The 18,721-nt window shown below is 41.3% G+C and overlaps 1 long non-coding RNA gene across 1 annotated transcript; it reads right to left on the bottom strand.

Moving 5' to 3' along the window:
* Window positions 1-10,094: 10,094 nt before the first annotated feature.
* LOC147378734 (uncharacterized) lies at window positions 10,095-16,608 on the bottom strand. Its single transcript, XR_015148786.1, has 3 exons — window positions 16,547-16,608; window positions 15,163-15,341; window positions 10,095-13,305 (listed from the first exon to the last, which is right to left on the bottom strand). It is a non-coding gene; the product is annotated as an uncharacterized LOC147378734 (long non-coding RNA).
* Between the last annotated feature and the right edge of the window lie 2,113 nt (window positions 16,609-18,721).

The raw sequence follows: 18,721 nt of genomic DNA, 5'->3' as shown, positions 1-18,721 counted from the left end.
CCCAACTGGGCCAATAGATGCTCTGGAACTTGACTCTTAAAGAAGCAACACACCATCTGAAATAATGACTGTGGCTCATTCATCCCAAGGTCAGGGCCCTGAAGAGGCTGCCAGCTGGTTCCTGGCACCTAAACTTCCACAAGTGCCTGGGTCTTTTCCTTTCTCAGACCTGGTTCTTCAACTTGCCTTCTATTCTGCGAGCTATACAATTTGTTCCAAGTTCCCAAAAAACTTTCTTTTGTTAGCCAGGGTAGATTTATAGTGTTTGTACCTGGAGAACACTAACTGATAGATTTGCTGATTATATGTCTCATTAAAATTGAAACAACATTCTATCATTTTCTTATTACCTGTTAAAACTAAGCATAGTAATTGTAAGACCTAATAAATAACGTTGACTAAGTGCTTGTCTTTGTTCAAGAATAACCTATTTAATCCTCACAGTGGCCCTAAGAAACTGAAGGTCAGAGGGGTAAAGTAACTGGCTCTAGCTTACATACTGTTAAGTCGTGGGCCTGGGGTTTGAACTTGGGCAGTCTGGCACCCAGTTCCTTGCTCTTCATCAGATTTCTCCTTGGGGCAAAAACACTGTTAACTGATTGAAAAAACCACCGTGCAGGTGACTTCCTGCTGTTGAGTGGCTTTTATTCTCAGGATGATTTTTACTTTTCGAATCTAACACAATCCAACAGACGACTTGAAGATATATGTTTTCTAAAGCATTGGCATGAAGGAGAGCATTCTGTGCTTTCCAAATGTGGAGTGGCTCTGCAGTGGATTGAAGGTAAGGGGTTTCAGTTCTCCAAGGTGACTCTCTGGGTTTCTGGAAGGAGTTTCCCCAGGTTTTCTACCCTAGTACTGTGTGAAGGATCAACATAGCAACTCTGGACTCCTTCCTTTGGTGTGCTGGGAGAATCTGAATCAATGTTTTGTATATATAGGACTGTACACTACAAATTAGGAATTACTCTTCAGCTCTCTGCTCTCTCACCGAATCTGCATTCTCTGTTTTCTTTTTATCTCTCTTCTACCCTTTTGAGGTCTGCTCTGTCGAAGACCCATCCAACTGAACACAGAGCTGACTGAGGAGGTGACTGCAGAAGACCCATGCTGTGTCATCTTTCCTCTGCTTCCCCACCTGCTTATTTTTGCCTGTTTAATTAACCTGTCTGAGCACCAGAATCGCTGGGGAAATCTTTATAGCCATGTGGGTTCCCGGGCTTATTCCAGGCCTCTTAGAAGTGGGATCCAGGAATCTGAGTCTTATGTTTAGGGTCCCTTGCAAAGGAAAGAATTCTGAGAATCCTCAGATTCTTTTGACCCTTACCGTGGTCTTTAGTTTCTTTGAATATTGATTTCTCAGTCTGTAAAATGGGGAAACAAGACCCTCTCTGTTTGCCTTCCTGGTTATTAGGAGGCTGCTGACTATGAAAACATTTTGGTGAAAGCTTTACTACCCTTGTTTTAAAGAAAAGGCAGTTTGTAAAAGATGTTTTTACACTGCCAGGGAAATGGAAGCTTGCAAAGTACCAGTGTCATAAACACACACAGTTCTCTCAAATGCAGATGGTCTAAGACATGTTTATGTAGACTCATTGCCATCGCTGGGCCTGGATCTACCTAAGAACAGAAGTCATTCTGAAGAGGAGTATAGGGAATCCTCCACCTGCGCCACTGCCACAATCCCAAACCTGGACAACGAGGCTGAGAGCTCTTTTAACAAAGAAAAGCCTTTTATTCCATGAATAAGGCTCTTCTTATCTTCAAAACACACTTCATGAGATTAACAACTTTACTCAAACTGTCCCAGTGGTGAAATACTGACTGACATCTTCTTCCATGATCCCTACTTGAGAGTAGCTCTGGAGAGGGCTGAGCGGTGTGCAGGAACCTGTGCAAACTACCCAGCAGCTGGGCAAGGGGGAAGGGCTGCAATTAAGAGGGTGGAGAGCACAGCCCCGCAACACAGGGAGACAAGCGTAAAAAAGTACTCCCATTTCAAAATCTTTTCTAGGGCCAGCTCCTGGTTTGATACCTTGTTTTATTAATATTTCTAAGTGGGCAGCTGCATCATCTTTCTCGCTATAGATTTGCCTGCCTTTGGTGAATGTTTAAACTATCCTTGAGATTTTGCTTGAGATGATAAACATTTGTAAGTTTCTCATTTTATAATTGCCTCATAATTGCCTCATATTTTATTATTGGGGGAAAGGAGAGGGGAAGTTAGAAATCTATTCCTAATCCAACCTAGCAGTTTGAAGTTAACATTTTTCAGTTGGTTGATTTAACTGGGTCTTATTCAAATTATAATTATCTGACTCCCCAGTAATACATAACATTTTTGTTAAATTGTTCTTTCAAGATAGCTCTGATTCCGTGGGAGGAAAAGACTATATAAAGTTTGCCATCAAGGCTACCATTTCCCTTTCAGAAATCATTATGCTCTATTTAAGGTCATGGGTATTTTGGGATTTGAGATAGCAAACAATCTTGACATTTTTGGTCAACATTGCAAAATAACAAAGACTCACAGGAGAAAAGAATTGCAGGAAATGGAGCTGGCTGGTAGAGAGCGGAGAGGAGATCCGGCCTTGTATGCTTCAGCCTTCTACAGGCTGGGGACTCTCACTATCTGACACCTCCAGTGACGTGTGCCACATATCAACTGCAGTCCCAAAGACTGCAGACTCACACTGATCAGAAACAAACACGCCCTGAACCGAAAACAACTCAGACACTGGCTGGACTTCAGTATTTAGGGAAAAAAACTTTTTGTTGGTTTCGTCTTTCTTAACTAACTTAATAATCAGTATGTGGGTATTGGACAATACATTTATGGTTTGGGACTCTGTTTCAAAGAAAGGAAGAAAAGACGGAAGAGACAAGGGAAGGAGGGAGGGGAAGAAAGAAACCTATTAGCTATGCATTTTTTTGTAAATTGCTCTGCCAGGATTAAAACAAGAGATGAAATGTCGTACAGGACTGATTTAATGTTTATTTTTTTCCCTAGACAGAGGTCCAAGAATCATGTATAATCCAAACTCTTTTGTAGTTTTAATCACTTAGTGAGGTTTCCAGTATTCATGTGGAAATCGATGCGACTTGAAAACACCATGGTCTCTGCAGGCCCGTGTGAACCTTGACACCAATCCTTCTCTTCCACAAACTTGCGTCCAGTTTCCCTGCCAAAGTGGGCACATGAGAACAGCTGGCTCAGCTCTTAATGCTGAGAGGGAAAAAAAAAATAGTTTGGACTTCATTTTCTGCTGACACCATGTTTTGAATTGGTATGTCCTGACATTTTAGATGGAAAAGATCTCCTAAGTCAGAAAGTAAGTTGTTCAGTAATGCAGGGAAAGCAACTGAAAAAATACCCTTGGGGAACATGAGCCACAGTTCCCATTCTGCTGTGAAAACCGCGTGTCTTTACAGTATCATGACCAGCTCTTTCCTTTGGGAAAAATGCAATTTAGACTTTCTCCTATTTCCTTTTTTTTATTTTAAAAGTTATTACATGCATTTTTAGAATGTTTATCCTATAGTTTAAGCATGTGTATTTTAGCATGCGTATCCTACAGTTTTTAGCATGTGTGTGCTATAGTTTCAGCATGTGTATTTTGGCGTTTTTAGCATGTGTATCCTAAGATCCATGGTGGACCTGTCCTCCCAGCACGCTGGTTCTCACTGTCTTCAAGGCAGCAGTACTACTCACAGGTCAGTCTGGAGGACTGGGGAAGGGGTCACTGAGTTCTTCCACACCACTTTCAGCCTCCTCTCCCAGCTACAACTAAATATCCAATCAATATATAAATAGAGCTGATTTACTTTTCTGTACAGCAGAAACTAACATGACGCTGGGTGGTGGTTTAGTCACTAAGTCGTGTCCGACTCTTGTGAACCCATGGACTGTAGCCTGCCAGGCTCCTCTGTCCATGGGATTCTCCAGGCAAGAACACTGGAGTGGGTTGCCATTCCCTTCTCCAACACAACACTGTAAAACAACTATGCACTCCAATAAAAATGCTAAAAAATAAAAATCAAAACTGTGCTTGCTATGTAGCTTCAAGACAAATCCATCAATTCCCCTCTATTGTGTCTCCTAAGGCCACATAGACAGATTCCAGAGCTCCCCTGCCCTGCAGTATTTGGTTGTCTAGGTGAAATGGAGATTTTAGGATTGTGCGGTAATAGTTACCCTACATGACTGATGAGGATTCAATGAGATAGGTAGGTAAAGCATCCAGCCTAATTAGTCCCCAACCGGCAATAGGTGCATGTTAAAAATGTTATCAATAGTTCTCTAAGTTAGTTCACCTAGGTTCTCTGTAATTCAAATGTCTACTAGATCAGGTTCTTCGGTCCACTTGAATTAGTTCTATAAAAGGGGAGCAAATGAAATATCAAATGGAGAAGGGGCCAGATTCCCAGTTAGAAATAATTCTACTTGTGTTCTCTTTAATGTGGTTTAACATCTAGGTGTCACAGGTATTTTTTAAAAAAGGTGTTAATGAATATCTACAAGAGCAATTCAAGACGATAAAGTCTGAATTCCTAAGAAGGCACTGACCTGGGGCTTGTTTCACACGATGTGTTTTCTACCTATCCACATAGATCTTTTGCTTGCAGCTATGATGTCTGTCTCCAGCAGTGCCGAAAAGTATCATCTTGGAGTCCTGGAAGATGGCCAAGTCACATCTTTGTTGTGGTGGTTGGCACAGTTTCTGGGGTAAAGGAAATTTTTGTTTGAAGGGACCCATTTGTTCTTAGGCTTAAGTTTGCAGCTTGTGAACTGAACCCTGGAATTTATGTATGTAATTGCTTTACAGGGGTAAGAGATATAGAGAGCCAGTCATAACTGGTTTGTTCAAACTGAGCCCAGAGCCAGGAGACTTGTGACAGGAGGGGCAGAAAGGCCAGATCAACTTGGCAGCAAGAGTCTCAGGCTGTTCAGACCAGTTGAACATGCTCGTGGGAGCAGGTTGCATCCTGGGGGAAACCAGGCCCAAAAATAACGGCCTTACCCAGCACGAGGGTGTCATGACTTTGGTTTTCTGAGGCTGACTCATTTCGACACAGCTTTGCAAAGATGGCAAATATATACTGTACAAGTTTGTCTGCAAATTAGAAATCAAGAACATGGATTTTTATGTCAGGTGGCAGACTGTAAGCTTAAAAATTAGTTCTAATGATGGAACATTCTACTTATTATGGTATAGAGCACCATCCAATTCTTTCATGGATGTCTGAAATGATGAGAATATAGTAAAAGAGAGAATAATATTTCTCAGGAATCTGTGGACACCTAGAGGTCTAAAGACATTATTTTCAGGTCCTTGTATTTTGTGGTTGCTGCTACTGCTGCTAAGTCGGTTCAGTCGTGTCCGACTCTGTGCGACCTCAGAGACAGCAGCCCACCAGGCTCCACCATCCCTGGGATTCTCCAGGCAAGAACACTGGAGTGGGTTGCCATTTCCTTCACCAAAGCATGAAAGTGAAAAGTGAAAGGGAAGTCGCTCAGTCGTGTCTGACTTAGCGACCCGGTGGACTATAGCCTACCAGGCTCTTCTGTCCATGGGATTTTCCAGGCAAGAGTACTGGAGTGAGGTGCCGTTGCCTTCTCCGATTTTGTGGTATGTGTGTGTTTTTAGTTCCATGGTGATATTTAAAATTATTATTTACCCTTACATGAGTAAAATATTTTTTTCACAGTTGTAATGTACAACCAAAAAGTCCTTTAAAAACATATCTAGGATCAATATGTTTTAAACGAGGGACTTGGCATATTCTTGATGATTCTTATAAAATTTTTTTACTAAAGTTTCCCTGGTGGCTCTGTGGTAAAGAACCTGCCTGCAACGCTGGAGTCATAGGTTTGATCCCTAGGTCAGGAAGATCTCCTGGAGTAGGAAATGGCAACCCACTCCAGGGTCTCTCTTGCCTGGAGAATCCCATGGACAGAGGAGCCTGGCAGGCTACAGTCTGTGAAGTCACAAAAGAGTCGGACACGACTTGGCGACTAAACAATAACAACAACTATTTACTCAAGCATGAGAAACACTATAATCTTGGGCAGATGAGTTAACATGAGCCCTAATTTCTTGACCTACAAAACAGGATTTATAAAGCCTCCTTCAGAAGATTGCTATGGATTAAATGAGGACGAAGGTTAGAAAGCACTTGAAACTTAGTCGCTCAGTCGTGCCCGACTCTTTGCAAGCCCATGGACTGTAGCTTGCCAGGCTCCTCTGTCCATGGAATTTTCTAGGTGAGACTACTGGAGTGGGCTGCCATTTGCTTCTCCAGGAAATTTAGCAGGTGCTCACTAAATGTTAGCTCTCTTCTCTTTCTGAGCTCCTTTCCTTCATTCTCTGGGGTTACAAAGAAGTACTAAACGTGTAAGGACTCCAGTTACAAATAGTTATCTTCTCTTCCTCACGTAAAGAAAGTAGATTGGTTTTAGCAAATTTAGCATTTGTCAGGCTTTTAGAGAATTACACTTAGTCATGATGTAACTCTGGAATCTTGAGAAGGAAACTGAGTTAGAACACTGAAGATGACCCAAGGGTAGCTGGAGGGCCTTATATTTTCCAGCCTTCTGCGATTGTCCTTCCTCTTAATACATAAATCAAAATTATTTGAACTCCCATTTGCTTGCTCAAATGAAGCTCGTTTCCCTTTTGGGTGTTTTTGAGAATTCCTTGGAGTATGTTGACCAGGGGATTAGTGACGTGGAGCCTTCAGTCGAAGACCCATCATCTTTTCTCCCACGAGCTGCCTCCCGGACCCACATCAGAGACTGGAAACACAGGCCTGCCCCAGTGAGAGGGCCAGGCAGGCCCTCTGGTCTGGGGTGCCCTGGCTGTGCTCCTGTTGCACAGCTCTTGTCAGTCATGTACTATTTGTGGGTATAGGCACTAAAGTGTTATGTGGACTGGCCACAGTCCCAAATAAGTGGATTAATCTGTGTCGTGTGGAGCTGTTTTAGTTACACGTGTACTTTCTGCACTATTTCGCTAAGAATATTTCCCTGCACATTCGCACTGTTCTCTAAACACATCAAGGGAATATTTGCCCTTCAGTTGATGCATTCATTCTTTCTTCTTCCATCCTTGTATCCCTCTCTTCTCTCTTTTTTTCTCTTCCTACCTCCCTTCCTTCCTTCCGTGCTGGGGGGTAAATATATAAATTTTTATGCTACTACTTATTTTTTATCTCTTAACTGTGGCCAGATACTTAATGATTTTATAGATATGTCATTTAATTTCATAGAGAAATATGTATTGCATAATATAAAATTTTACATAAGTAGCCGACTCATTGGAAAAGACACTGATGCTGGGAAAGATTGAAGGCAGGAGAAGAGGGCGGAAGAGAATGACATGATTGGATGGCATCACTGACTCAATGAATATGATTTTGAGCAAACTGCAGGAAATAATAAAGGACAGGGGAGCCTGGCATGCTGCAGTCCACAGGGTTGCAAAGAGTCGGACGTGACTTAGTGACTGAACAACAATATATCATAAACACAATAAGATACAAGTATAACATATTTTTATATATAATTTAAATATAAAATTTATATTTGTATAAATCATACATGCATTTAATCTTCAAACCTACATTTTACCCATATTTGTAGATAAACTAAGGTACAGAGATGTCTGCTGTCAAGGAACTCATATATATGTTGGACTATATGTCCCCGGTCTCTCCAACCTGTGACTAAGATCACAATTCCCACTTTGTATATAGGCTTTCATGACACAAACTTTCAACCTATGTGACTGGCCCGAGTCTGATATTCCTCTGATTTCTTTCTGCAAATACCACCAGGAGAATCCCAAAGCCCAACAACACATATGCCGCAGAGTAAGAATTTAGATTCTCCCACTTCAGCCTTTTGGCCTCACAGCATGTTGCTTCCTCATCACTAGTGACCTTTGTGAAGGTCAACTGCTCCCACAGCCTAAGCAGGCCTTCAGACACTGTCTACCCCCTCACTGTGGCCTTGAAAATAAACACTGCTGTTCCTTCTCTCAGCTCTTCTCTTAGAAACACAGTCAAGCTGCCAGGTCACTGGTCTAAGCATGAACCCGGAAGCATGAACCCAGAGTTGGTTAAACGACTCGATCTCAGATATGCTTCACAGAGCAGGGACCCGTTCACCCTCGCCCCTTGGCACCTCTGTGACTTGGAATCCAGGCCCCAGAGAAAGATGGTGGAAATTTCTGCCTACTGCTGCACAGCTAAGTGAGTAAAAGACTCTTAGAAGTGGTTCTTTTTGGACAAAAACAAATTCTAGGTCTTCGATCTAGAAGGCAGAAATTGGGAGTTTTACAACAGCACATTCTAGATCTTTTGAGACAGTCTTAACATCCAGATAATTTGGGGCACAGATGGCAGTGGGTTCCTACAGCCTTAAATAACCACATCATCACGGTGGAGCCCCCACCTCCAGCTTCAGCATTTTTACCATGGCAACAGTGCTTGATGCCCTTAGGAGAGGGTTGAGGCATTTTAATTTGATGGGGATATTAAATTGTAACCTTTTAGAGTGTTTTAGAATCATTCCATGTGATGAATGACCTGTGATTTGTAAATGATCCTCTGGAAGAGAACATCTGTCTCACACTTTCAGCTACTGATCTGTGAACACATAGGCAAAAGGAACAGGGAGGTGGAGGCTATGATCTGCTCACCCGGTAGTAATTAAAGCACACACACACTTCACATGACTTCTCACTGCCAACACAGGCTTTTATGACCAGGCCAGTTCATGTTTATGCCCTCTCCCCACATCTATCCCCTTCTCTTTCTTCCTCTGTCGTCTGAGTCATATGTGTGCTTAGTCGCTCAGTCATGTCCGACTCTTTGTGACCCCATGGACTGTAGCCCACCAGGCTCCTCTGTCCATGGGAATTCTCCAGGCAAGAATACTGGAGTGGGTAGCCATGTCCTCCTCCAGAGAACCTTCCCAACCCAGGGATTGAACCCAGTTCTCCTGCATTGCAGGTGGATTCTTTACCATCTGAACCACCAGGGAAGCCCATGAATACTGGAGTGGGTAGCCTATCCCATCTCCAGGAGATCTTCCCAACCCAGGAATCGAACCAGGATCTCCTGCATTGCAGGCAGATTCTTTACCAGCTGAGCTACCAGGGAAGCGGGAAGGTGTTATATTTGTAATTTTTCTTTTTTTTTTTTGCTTTTTGCACTTTTATTTATTTTTTTTTACTTTTTTTGTTCTTTTTTTTAAAAATTTTATTTTATTTTTAAACTTTACGATATTGTATTGGTTCTGCCATATATCGAAATGAATCCGCCACAGGCATACATGTGTTCCCCATCCTGAATCCTCCTCCCTCCTCCCTCCCCATACCATCCCTCCCGGGCGTCCCAGTGCACCAGCCCCAAGCATCCAGCACCGTGCATCGAACCTGGACTAGTGACTCATTTCATATATAATATTATACATATTTCAATGCCATTCTTCCAAATCATCTCACCCTCTCCCTCTCCCACAGAGTCCAAAAGACTGTTCTATACATGTAATTTTTCTTGCATTTTTCTCTCAGGCCTCATATACTTTGCCATAGTTTCTCATTAGCACATGAATGGCAGACTGAAGCCTGCAGGGGAATGTCTTCCATATCTTCACCATCAACCTCACCAGGGTGGTCTGTACACACTTTGGAGCCTTAGAAATGAGGGCAGAGGCAGAGGAAGATGGTCATTGGAAGGAATCAGAAACTCCAATGACACAGTCATGAAATATTTGGAGACTGTGAAATAAAACTGTTGCCTTTTTATTATTTTAGAATTGTTTTCAAGGGCTTTTTAAAAAGCAAGTTTATTCTTCTTTTTCCTGAGAAGCATTATTTTTGCATTGTCTGCCAGATTTTGTCAGTCTCTCTATGTCAGTTTCTCCTGTTTGTTTTCACAGTGTCTATTATTTATGTCAAACCACAGTGCTATCTTCAAGAAGGCTGCATTGATAGTTTTATCTTTGAGGAAACTACTGTAGGTTGTTTTTATAACTGGTCTCAGTTCAGTTCAGTTCAGTTGCTCAGTCATGTCCGACTCTTTGCGACCCCATGAATTGCAGCACGCCAGGCCTCCCTGTCCATCACCAACTCCCAGAGTTCACTCAAACTCACGTCCATCAAGTCGGTGATGCCATCCAGCCATCTCATCCTCTGTCATCCCCTTTTCCTCCTGCCCCCAATCCCTCCCAGCATCAGAGTCTTTTCCAATGAGTCAACTCTTCACATGAGGTAGCCAAAGTACTGGAGTTTCAGCTTTAGCATCATTCCTTCCAAAGAAATCCCAGGGCTGATCTCCTTCAGAATGGACTGGTTGGATCTCCTTGCAGTCCAAGGGACTCTCAAGAGTCTTCTCCAACACCACAGTCCAAAAGCATCAGTTCTTCAGTGCTCAGCTTTCTTTACAGTCCAACTCTCACATCCATAACTGGTCTAATCTTAAGCAAATTAAGCATAAGCAAATTGAAGATTAAATTCTTTAGGAGAGCATTTCTTTAATTCACTTGGTTACTAGGCAACCCATAAAAATAAAAAAGATGATTTTCCTCAAGTAATTTTAATTGACTTTTTACTATTAGTTAGAATATCATGCAATGTTTTAGTATGGACTACAAATGAGCTTAAATAGTACAATTTTAGGGAAGGACAGACAAAATTAGCATGGCAAGTGGAACCACTTTGAAGTGCTATGAATTAATGTATAGCTCACATATTATTGTTGTTATTTTTAGTCACTCAGTTGTATCTGACTCTTTTGTGACCCCATAGACTGTAGCCCACCAGGGCCCTCTGTTCATGGGATTCTTCACGCAAGAATACTGGAGTGGGTTGCCATTCCCTTCTCCAGGGGATCTTCCTGATTCAGGGATCAAACACCTGTCTCCTCCATTGGCAGAAGGATTCTTTACCACTGAGCCACCAGAGAAGCCCTCACGTATTATTACTAGAAAAATAAGATTCCCAGAGCTTTCTAGAAAGCCATGCCTATGTCACCCAACTACTTTGTTGGCCTTCAAACTGGTAAATCTTTTTTCTGTCTAGTATGTTATTTCTGTGGACTAGATAAAAGAAGCTTTTTCTCCATGCTGCCAGAATTCCAAACTGAGTAGCTGGAGTGTAAGGAGCTTTTAGAATACAATGTGGATAGCTGAAACAGCTACTAGCCTTTGGCTCAGGTGTTTATTTTATTTTATTCTATTTTATCTGGGGGAGGGTCATGTGGCATGTAGGATCTCAGTTCCCTGACCAGGAATTGAACCCATACAATCTGCAGTGGAAACACAGAGTATTAACCACTGGACCACCAGGGAAGTCTGGCTCAGGTGTTTTTGTTGAGATGGTAACATATGACCAGGCTGAAAGACAAGTGTCAGCACTATAATAGGACTGTTAATGGAAAGACGATGTGAATGATTTCTGAGGAACAGGGTGAACCATCTTTGGTTGCTGTTGACTGTTATTGTTGGTGATCATTTCTCTTCCTTTCTACAAATGCTGTGATTAGTGGTCAATAACTCAACTCAGCAGCTATCCTTTTATAGGTTTTCATGGATTGATAGAACTTATATATTTCAAAAAAAAAATTAATATTGGAGGACCTTGGAAATCTAGAAGAATTCTGTCTTTTTATAGATGAGGAAAATTAGTCTCAGGGCAGATGCACGACATTCTAAATTGGATTTTTTTTTGCTGCAGAATGAGGTCTGGATTTCAGGTCTCCTGGCTCCTGGATCAATCTTCTTTTTCCCGTATCACCATACCTCCTTTGCATATCAGTTTCAGTTACTCACTACAGGTAGACGTGACCAATTTTAGGAATTTCTCCTACAAGAGGAAAAGATGTTTCTTCCTAATGCCTGGAAGTATGGCCATCTGTACATCTTTTATTTTTTTTTTTTGGCTGTGTTGAGTCCTTGTTGAGGCATGTGGTATCTTTAGTTGCAGCGTGCAAACTCTTAGTTGCAGCACATGGGATCTAGTTCTATGACCAAGGATTGAACCTGGACCCCCTGCACTGGGAGCATGGAGTCTTAGACACTGGACCGCCAGGGAAGACCCCTCCTGTACATCTTGCTCTAAAGCTTGTGCATCCTTTTTCAGTCCATCACTCAAGGTATCTATTTCCCAAACACTCACCAGATATTTAGACTTGGTGCAGGGGCTCTCTTCTGGAAACAATTGCTATTGAGTTGATAGAATAATACTGTTGTTGTTCAGTTGCTCATTTGTGTCTGACTCTTTGTGAACCCGTGGACTGCAACACGCCAGGCTCCCCTGTCCTTCACCATCTCCCAGAATTTGCTCAAACTCAAGTCCATTGAGTTGATGATGCCATCCAACCATCTCACCCTCTGTCATTCCCTTCTCCTCTTGCCTTCAGTCTTTCTCAGTATCAGGGTCTTTTCAAATGAGTTAGCTCTTTGCATCAGGTAGCTAGAGTATTGGAGCTTCAGCTTCAGCATCAGTCCTTCCAATGACTATTGAGCACTGATTTCCTTTAGGTTTAACTGGTTTGATCTCCTTGCAGTCCAAGAACTCACAAGAGTGTTTTCTAACACCACAATTTGAAAGCATCAGTTCTTCAGCACTTGGTCTTCTTTAAGGTCCAACTCTCACATCCATACATGATTACTGAAAAAACCATAGCTTTGACTATATGGATCTTTGTTGGCAAAATAATGTCTCTGTTTTTTAATATGCTCTTCCCTGGTAGCTCAGATGTAAAGTGTCTGCCTGCAGTGCAGGAGACCTGGGTTTGATCCCTGGGTTGGGAAGATGCCCTGGAGAAGGAAATGGCAACTCACTCCAGTACTCTTGCTTGGAAAATTCCATGGTTGGAGGAGGCTGGTAGGCTACAGTCCATTGGATCACAAAGAGTTGGACACAACTGAGCAGTTTCGCTGGTTCACTGGTAGGTTTGTCATGGCTTTTCTTCCAAGGAGCAAGCAACTTTTAATTTTATGGCTGTAGTCACAGTCTGCAGTGATTTTGGAGCCCAAGAAAATAAAGTCTGTCACTGTTTCCATTGTTTCCCCATCCATTTGCCATGAAGTGATGGGACTGGATGCCATGATCTTCATTTTTTTAATGTTGAGTTTTAAGCCAGCTTTTTCTCTCTTCTGTTTCACCTTCATCAAGAGGCTTTTTAGTTCCTCTTCACTTTCTGCCTTAAGGATGGTGTCATAATGTAATGGTCTCCAAAAACTTGGATAGGAATAGGTGGCAATTGTTGATAAACCTGTCATTAGTTCATGGAAAACTGCAAAAATTAAGGTAAATTAAGTAAATTTTCAGATAGCCAGTTTTATTCAATTAATTTTTGAAATTTGAGTTTGGAGTTCTTCATTGTTTTCTTCATTCAGTGTTTATGACAATGGAGACTGTTGGAAATACAATGGCTTGTCCTCATGGACATTGCATTCTAAGTGAATTTTGAACAATTAAAACATATTTCACATGACAGTAAGTTCTATGCAGAAAATAAAGTGGAATATTAGGACAGAGAATGCCTGGAGTAGGACAAGGGTAAGCTAACTCAGGTAGAGTGATTAAGGTGGTTAGGAAGGTCTATGAGGAAGCAGAATTTGAGTGAAGAATGGATGAAAATAAGGAACCACCAAGTAAAGACTTAAGGAAAGAACATTTCTGTCAGAAGAAAGCATGTGCAAAGTTCCTGAGGTGGGAATGGACTTGGTGGTAGCAGACATGGAATGAGAAAAAGTGAACAGAAGTGGATGAGGTCACAGAAGTAGTCAGGGGCCAGGTCATGCAAGTAAGGCATTTGGATTTTATTCCACATATAACAGGAAGCCCATTGGAAAATTTTAACATAATAGAGTAACAGAGAGGGAGACAAGTTAAGAGATTATAGCAGTAGTGTTAATGAGAGAAAATGAACACATAGACTAGGGAGGTTGAGTTGGAAATGCAGGTGATGAAAAGTGGCAGATGGGTATGTCTTACATGTTGAACTGACAGAATCTGCTGAAAGACTGAGTGGGAAAACTACAAAAAAATAAAAAAATACAGAAGTGTGGCAGACAGACTTTAAGGTGGTCTCCCTGACCACCTCATCTTGGTGTTCATGTGCTTGTTTAATCCCCTCCCCTACTTTTCTGCTTTTTTTCCCTGTATTTTTAAAAATTACCAAATATTAAGACTGTAAAACACTGAGAAGTATAGAACAAAGTACAATTGTTGGAGGACAATTTCTCTACAATATTGTGTTGCCCTCTGCCACATGTCAACACGAATCAGCCATAGGAGTGTGGCTGGGACCTGTGACTAACTTTTAACCAGTAAAATATGGCAAAGGTGATGGGATGTGACTTCTGTGACTACATTATATAAGAATCCATCGGGCTAGAAGGCTTTCTCTCTTTCTCCTTTGCCAGCTTTGAGAAAGCAAGCTGCTATGCTATCCAAGGGCCTGTGGAGAAAGCCCTGTGGCAAAGAACTATGGTTGGCTTCTGGGAACTGACAGTGGCTTCCAGCTAACATCAAGCTAGAAGCCCAGGCCTTCAGTACCACAACCACAGGGACCGAATGTTGCCAAAACCTCACGAGCTTGGAAGCAGGTCACTAGCTGAGCTTCCAGAGGAGAACTAAGCTTCTAGAGGAGAACCAGGATTGCATATCTAGATTCCAGCCCCTGCAGCGCCTTGCTGAGCTCTGACCCCCATCCTGTTGAAAATATCAGATACTAAATGTGTTGTTTTAAGCTGCTAAATTTGTGGTCATTTGTTACACAGCAATAAAAATGTAATACACATAGGATGTTTAATTCAACTTTTCTAGTCTTAGTATGATGAAGTGTTTAAGCCATAAAAACCCCATGATTCTGGGACACGGCCCACCTGATTTATAAACTGGCAAACAGAGCCACAGAGTAAGCAACATGTCTGAGGCCACGGGACTCTCTAGGAATTAGAAGCCTATCTCCTGCTTCCCCAGCCACTGCTCTTCCTGCTGCACTGTCCTGCCTTCTAGTAAACATCATTTTTGTTTGTTACTGTTAGTCTGTGCAATTATATTTATTGAGGTTTTTCAGAAAAAAAGACATCTTCTGTACCTCATCCAGGAGAGCTGCCCATGTGTGATTTAACTGAATTCTTACCTTGAGACCTGTGGGGCCTCCATTGTAGGAATGAAGTGCCATCAGGTTAGGAAGAACCCTGTAGACTCCTCCGCACACAGCTCATTTTTCAGTGTCTTGCCCAGCCAAGGCAACACACCTCTCTCTGCATAAATTCTTGGGAGCCTCCGGGATCTCTTGCCCTGTTTATGTGGCCTCTCCTGGGAAACCGAACCACAGTAGGGGTCACTGAAGGGCCACTGGGTCGAGGTGGAAAGCCAGTAAATAGAAAATAGTTTTGAAATAGAAGGAAAGAAGGAAGAAAGGAAGGCAAGCAAGGAAGGAAGGAAGCTACATCACAGCAGTGCAACCTAAAATGCCAGTGACCCTTGGTGCTCATGATTAAACATAGAAGGTTAAATACAATGAACGTCTCTTATTAGCTGCTGTCAAACCTGATAGATGCATCTCACACTATTTTCTATGTCCATTGCCAGAGACAAGACACAAGAACTGGAATTTTGGTTAATGCTGCTCTGGAAGTTGCTCTTTCTTTATGTAGTTCATGAAGTATTGGGAGGATTGAGCAAACAGCCTCATCATGTCGGGCTTGTCAATAATTGTCACATATTTTCGCGCCCTTTGTCTCTTGGTCTGTTCCTTGCTTATCTAATACAAAGGTACTATTTTCATTCTTCTATTAACAATACTAGGATGAGGAAAAGGAAGTCCTCTCTTTTGTGTATGAGCCAAGGCATTGGGGTTGTCTGAGTGAGACAGGTACCAGGGAAAGCGTGAAAGATGACAAATCCACGTCCATGTGCAGCGGACAACCAAATGTTTTTCTGAAGATTTCAGTAATTTTGGATGACTCAGGATAAAATGAGACTCGTAAATAATTATAGTTTAAGTTACCAACCTGTAGGTTGGACTCTTACTCAGCTGTTTGATATAAGCAAATACTAGCAGACACATTTTATGGGGAAATGTTTCACCTGACCTAAGTACATAGGAATATTTACTGCAGTTCTGAAACTAAAGTGAGATTACAAAGCTTCCCCATTCCTTTTACTGAGAAGATGCCCACTCCCTGCCAACCCTATTCTGCCACCACCCTGCAAAAATACTTTCTTCATTTGCCAGGATCCTGAAATTGAAGAAGTAAATGTTTTGTTCTTTGCTTATTTGTTGTTTATCTAAAATTTATATAATTCAGGAATGATAACATTTGAAGCTTTGTCAGCTATTTATACATGAAAGTGAGTCTATCCCATAATTTCCTGGAGGCAGCATAGGTGAGGGGTGAGGAGGCTGGTTTGAGTGTGAGGAAGATTATGAGGGAGGAGGAGTGAGGGGGGCATGTGGGAGATTGACTTGGGGAAGGTCAGGCAAAGGGAAGGGGGCTCTGAAAACCAAAGCAACCTACCTGATACTCTGCCCGGCCAAACAGCAGTCTACCATGATCTCAGTCTGGCTTCTTTCCTGATCCTTGTAAGAAATGGTAGATGTCTGAACAAGCTCAAGAACCTAAATAACAATTGACGTGGCACTCAAGAGCCACACCTTGCTACACATTGTCTAGTAACATAAATATTATTCCGTATAGTTCCATGTATTCAAAGCTTTTAAAGCACACTGTCAGGTTACTTACACAGCTCTCTTGGTATTATTACTTTTTTGTCTGATGAAGATATATTAATGATATGCAAATTTTGCTGTATACAGGCAATGAATTCTTGTAGTTACATTTTCTGAATTTCCATATTTTGAACAAATTTAATTTTCAATCTGGGTACTTTATACTGTGTTTAATAACACTGTCACTATTAAAACTGGTTAATTAGTTCAACTAAGCAAATGATTAATTTAGGAGAATATTATTTCAATTTGACTATTTTATTCGGTTGTTTAAAAAATGTAAACAAAATTAGCCAAAACAAAACTAAAATCCCAAACAAATATTAAGCCTTTCAGTTAACTCTGTCAAAAAATTTGAGACATTAGAAAACAGGTTATTGGCAATAACAATGTGAATTTTTGTGACTCCCCCAAAAGTTGAAGGAATTTGATTATGATTAACTTGATTTTAAGAATTAGTTCTTAAAATGTATATGTTTATAAAAATTTCCCTCTGTAATGGTGAATAACTTGTATAGTTACTGAGGATTAAAATGGGTCATTGTGCGTTTGTCCAAACTCATAGCATGTATAACAGCAAAAGTGAGCCCTAGCACAAACTCTGGACTTTGGGTGCTAGTATATTAATGTAGGCTCATCAGTTATAACAAATAAACCACTCTGTGGGAATGTATATAGGTAATGCAGGCCACTATGCGTGTACGGGCGGTGGCAGGAGGTGTATAGGAAATCTTTGTACCTTCCACTTAATTTTGCTGTGAACCTAAAACTGCTCTAAAAATAAAGTCTACTTTAAAAAAGAAAATAAGTCTGGACTTAAGAATGTGGACATTTCACCAAGGAAATAATGGAAATTCTTCCCCTGAAAAGTGCTGGTATATGAAAGATTAGCATGATTAGGTTGAGAGAAATGAAACAGGAAAGTAATGTTTACAATTGACTAGGAAAAGTTAGAAATCTTTGGCTAAACTCTTTAGGTATCAAAATTGAGTTCATTAACTTACTAGGTTTTCTCTCATTTATACTGAAATCAGTTTTGCCTCCTGAACCAGATTACTAAAGACTAATGGCCACCCAGAAAATAAACAGAGAGGAGTAAGGGGGAGAGAGAGAAAGAGAAGTGTGCAGACATAGACAGGCCACACATTGTGGATCTGCTCTTGGTTGACTGCCTGGCCTCCCCGATACCTGTCAGCCAAGGGTGGATAGAAAAACCACTGCTTCTTTTATGGGGACAGAACACTCTCTTCCTACTGGCTGCCTTGTTGGGAGGTTTGCCAGCCTCACTGCAGAGAGGACCGACTGTTGTTGTTGGTAAAGAAAGGTGGAAAGAAACAAACTGATTCCTTGGCTTTGTTAAAAATATAGAGTACTTAAGCTTGGAGGTGAGGGAGGTTTGAGAATGAGGGGCATGTATGGGTCAGACCCTTGCTCTCAGCTGTGCAGCATTTACTGAATAAAATTCAACATGTAACAGACACAGCAAACACAGATAATCTTCAAAAGCTGAAAAATCTTTAAAAGTAAAATAAGTTAGTTTTTGACCCTAGGATACTATCAGGAGTCAGATCCCAAGGCTGCTGTGTTTTAGCTATAAATAGATCAACGTTCTGAAATTATGAAGGGACAATAAAGCCAAAATATGCACAGGTACATATGTACATACACACATATCTATGTATGTTCCAGGGTTAAGGGTTTACAATAAATACTAATTAAAATGACAAATACATAGCTATTTTTGGTTTAATTTCTTTTAGATTCCCATTAGTTGACATAGTAAAATAGGGCATCTTTCCAGTAAGTTTCCTTTTAGTTGTTGTTCTGTTGCTCAGTTGTGTCCAACTCGTTGTGACCACATGGATTGCAGCACACCAGACTTCCCTGACCTTCACCATCTTCCAGAGCGTGTTCAAACCCATGTCCATTGAGTTGGTGATGCCATCCAACCATCTCTTTCTCT

The sequence above is a fragment of the Bos grunniens genome, chromosome 2 (assembly GCF_055505025.1).
Source record: "Bos grunniens cultivar Pamir isolate PY7600 chromosome 2, Bosgru_T2T1.0, whole genome shotgun sequence".
Lineage (NCBI taxonomy): Eukaryota > Metazoa > Chordata > Mammalia > Artiodactyla > Bovidae > Bos > Bos grunniens.
Note: the sequence above shows the minus strand (reverse complement) of the source record. Positions and strands in the feature narration are given on the sequence as shown.